The sequence below is a fragment of the Pan paniscus genome, chromosome 17 (genome assembly GCF_029289425.2).
Source record: "Pan paniscus chromosome 17, NHGRI_mPanPan1-v2.0_pri, whole genome shotgun sequence".
Taxonomy (NCBI): Eukaryota; Metazoa; Chordata; class Mammalia; order Primates; family Hominidae; genus Pan; species Pan paniscus.
The window spans coordinates 20,771,030-20,776,684 of NC_073266.2; positions in this window are offsets into that span (position 1 = coordinate 20,771,030).

The following is a 5,655-nucleotide window of genomic DNA, read 5'->3' on the forward strand; positions in this document are numbered from 1 at the left end:
AATATACTGTAAATAAAATATCAAAATTACACCAAATGTATATTTTTTACTGTAAATAAAATATCAAAATGTACAGTAAATGTATTTCATATATTGTACATATAATATTAACTAAAAGTACACCAAATACATTTTATATAGTGTAAATAAAATATGAAAAATTACAGTAAATATATATTACATACTGTACGTAAATTATCAAAAACTACACCAAATATGTGTTATATATACTGTAAATCAACTATCAAAAACTACGGTAATTATATTTAATATACTGTACATAAAATATCAAAATTTACACCAAATATATATTATTTACTGTTAATAAAATATCAAATACTACAGTAAATATATATTACACACCATATGTAAAATATCACAATCTACACCAAATATATATTATATAATTTACATAAAATATAAAAAGGACACCAAATATATCTTATATACTGTACATAAAATATCAAAAATGTACAGTAAATATATTTCATATATTGTACATATAATATTAACTAAAAGTACATCAAATACATTTTATATAGTGTAAATAAAATATCAAAAAGTACAGTAAATATATGTTACACACCATATGTAAAATATCACAATCTACGCCAAACATATATTATATAATTTACATTAAATATGAAAAGGACACCAAATATATCTTATCTACTGTACATAAAATATCAAAAAGTTCAGTAAATATATTTCATATATTGTACATATAATATTAACTAAAAGTACGCCAAATACATTTTATATACTGTAAATAAAATATGAAAAATTACAGTAAATGTATATTACATACTGTACATAAAATATCAAAAAGCACACCAAATATGTGTTATATATACTGTAAACAAACTATCAAAAACTACAGTAATTATGTTTCATATACTGTACATAAAATATCAAAAATTACTCCAAATATATACTATTTACTGTAAATAAAATATCAAAAAGTACAGTAAATATATATTACACACCATATGGAAAGTATCACAATCTACACCAAATATATATTATATTATTTACATAAAATATCAAAAGGACACCAAATATATCTTATATACTGTACATAAAATATCAAAAAGTACAGTAAATATATTTCATATATTGTACATATAATATTAACTAAAAGTACACCAAATACATTTTACATACTGTAAATAAAATATAAAAAATTACAGTAAGTATATATTATCTACTGTACATAAAATATCAAAAAGTACACCAAAGATGTGTTATATATACTGTAAATAAACTATCAAAATCTTCAGTAATTATATTTAATATACTGTACATAAAATATCAAAAATTACACCAAATGTATATTATACACTATAAATAAAATATCAAAAAGGACAGTAAATATATATTACACTCTATGTAAAATATCAAAAACTACACCAAATATATATTATATAATTTACATAAAATATCAAAAGTACACCAAATATATATTATATACTGTACATAAAATATCAAAAAGTACAGTAAATATATTTCATATATTGTACATATAATATTAACTAAAAGTACACCAAGTACACTTTACATACGGTAAATAAAATATCAAAAATTACAGTAAGTATATATTATCTACTGTACATAAAATATCAAAAAGTACACCAAAGATGTGTTATATATACTGTAAATAAACTATCAAAATCTTCAGTAATTATATTTAATATACTGTACCTAAAATATCAAAAATTACACCAAATGTATATTATACACTCTAAATAAAATATCAAAAAGGACAGTAAATATATATTACACCCTATGTAAAATATCAAAAACTACACAAAATATATATTGTATAATTTACATAAAATATCAAAAGTACACCAACTATATATTATATACTGTACATAAAATATCAAAAAGTACAGTAAATATATTTCATATATTGTACATATAATACTAACTAAAACTACACCAAATACATTTTACATACTGTAAATAAAATATCAAAAATTACAGAATGTATATATTATCTACTGTACATAAAATATCAAATAGTACGCCAAATATGTGTTATATATACTGTAAATAAACTATCAAAATCTTCAGTAATTATATTTAATATACTGTTCATAAAATATCAAAAATTACACCAAATGTATATTATACACTCTAAATAAAATATCAAAAAGGACAGTAAATATATATTACACTCTATGTAAAATATCAAAAACTACACCAAATACATATAATATAATTTACATAAAATATCAAAAGTACACCAAATATAAATTATATACTGTACATAAAATATCAAAAAGTACAGTAAATATATTTCATATATTGTACATATAATATTAAATAAAAGTACACCAAATACATTTTACATACTGTAAATAAAATATCAAAAATTACAGTAAGTATATATTATCTACTGTACATAAAATATCAAAAAGTACACCAAAGATGTGTTATATATACTGTAAATAAACTATCAAAATCTTCAGTAATTATATTTAATATACTGTACATTAAATATAAAAATTACACCAAATGTATATTATAAACTCTAAATAAAATATCAAAAAGGACAGTAAATATATATTACACTCTATGTAAAATATCAAAAACTACACCAAATATATATTATATAATTTACTTAAAATATCAAAAGTACACCAAATATATATTATATACTGTACATAAAATATCAAAAAGTACAGTAAATGTATTTCATATATTGTACATATAATATTAACTAAAAGTACACCAAATACATTTTACATACTGTAAATAACATATCAAAAATTACAGTAAGTATATGTTATCTACTGTACATAAAATATCAAAAAGTACACCAAATATGTGTTATATATACTGTAAATAAACTATCAAAATCTTCAGTAATTATATTTAATATACTGTACATAAAATATCAAAAATTACACCAAATGTATATTATACACGCTAAATAAAATAACAAAAAGGACAGTAAATATATATTACACTCTGTGTAAAATATCAAAAACTACACCAAATATATATTATATAATTTACATAAAATATCAAAAGTGCACCAAATATATATTATATACTGTACATAAAATATCAAAAAGTACAGTAAATATATTTCATATTTTGTACATATACTATTAACTAAAACTACACCAAATACATTTTACATACGGTAAATAAAATATCAAAAATTACAGTAAGTATATATTATCTACTGTACATAAAATATCAAAAAGTACACCAAATATGTGTTATTTATACTGTTAATAAACTATCAAAATCTTCAGTAATTATATTTAATATACTGTACATAAAATATCAAAAATTACACCAAATGTATATTATACACGCTAAATAAAATAACAAAAAGGACAGTAAATATATATTACACTCTGTGTAAAATATCAAAAACTACACCAAATATATATTATATAATTTACATAAAATATCAAAAGTGCACCAAATATATATTATATACTGTACATAAAATATCAAAAAGTACAGTAAATATATTTCATATTTTGTACATATACTATTAACTAAAACTACACCAAATACATTTTACATACGGTAAATAAAATATCAAAAATTACAGTAAGTATATATTATCTACTGTACATAAAATATCAAAAAGTACACCAAAGATGTGTTATATGTACTGTAAATAAACTATGAAAACCTTCAGTAATTATATTTAATATACTGTACATAAAATATCAAAAATTACACCAAATGTATATTATACACTCTAAATAAAATATCAAAAATACAGTAAATATATATTACACTCTATGTAAAATATCAAAAACTACACCAAATATATATTACATAATTTACATAAAATATCAAAAGTACACCAAATATATATTATATACTGTACATAAAATATCAAAAAGTACAGTAAATATATTTCATATATTGTACATATAATATTAACTAAAAGTACACCAAGTACATTTTACATACGGTAAATAAAATATCAAAAATTACAGTAAGTGTATATTATCTACTGTACATAAAATATCAAAAAGTACACCAAAGATGTGTTATATATACTGTAAATAAACTATGAAAATCTTCAGTAATTATATTTAATATACTGTACATAAAATATCAAAAATTACACCAAATGTATATTATACACTCTAAAGAAAATATCAAAAAGACAGTAAATATATATTACACTCTATGTAAAATATCAAAAACTACACCAAATATGTATTACATAATTTACATAAAATATCAAAATTACACCAAATATATATTATATACTGTACATAAAATATCAAAAAGTACAGTAAATATATTTCATATATTGTACATGTTATATTAACTAAAAGTACACCAAGTACATTTTACATACGGTAAATAAAATATCAAAAATTACAGTAAGTATATATTATCTACTGTACATAAAATATCAAAAAGTACACGAAATATGTGTTATATATACTGTAAATAAACTATCAAAATCTTCAGTAATTATATTTAATATACTGTACATAAAATATCAAAAATTACACCAAATGTATATTATACACTCTAAATAAAATATCAAAAAGGACAGTAAATATATATTACACTCTATGTAAAATATCAAAGCTACACCAAATATATATTATATAATTTACATAAAATATCAAAAGTACACCAAATATATATTATATACTGTACATAAAATGTCAAAAAGTACAGTAAATATATTTCATATATTGATCACATAATATTAACTAAAAGTACACCAAATACATTTTACATACTGTAAATAAAGTATCAAAAATTACAGTAAGTATATATTATCTACTGTACATAAAATATCAAAAAGTACACCAAATATGTGTTATATATACTGTAAATAAACTATCAAAATCTTCAGTAATTATATTTAATATACTGTACATAAAATATCAAAAATTACACCAAATGTATATTGTACACTCTAAATAAAATATCAAAAAGGACAGTAAATATATATTACACTCTATGTAAAATATCAAAAACTACACCAAATATATATTATATAATTTACATAAAATATCAAAAGTACACCAAATATATATTATATACTGTACATAAAATATCAAAAAGTACAGTAAATATATTTCATATATTGTGCATATAATATTAACTAAAAGTACACCAAATACATTTTATATACTGTAAATAATATATCAACAACTACAGTAAATGTATATTACACACTGTACATAAAATATCAAAAAGTACACCAAATATGTGTTATATATACTGTAAATAAACTATCAAAAACTACAGTACTTATATTTAATATACTGTACATAAAATATCAAAAATTACACCAAATGTATATTATATACTGTAAATAAAATATCAAAAAGCCTGGAAATATATACTACACACCCTATGTAAAATATCAAAAACTACACCAAATATATATTATATAATTTACATAAAATATCAAAAGGAAACCAAATATATCTTATATATTGTACATAAAATATCAAAAATTACAGGAAATATATTTCATATATAGCACATATAATATTAACTAAAAGTACACCAAATACATTTTACATACTGTAAATAAAATATCAAAGAGTACAGTAAATATATATTACACACCATATGTAAAATATCACAATCTACACCAAATATATATTATATAATTTACATGAAATAGCAAAAGGACACCAA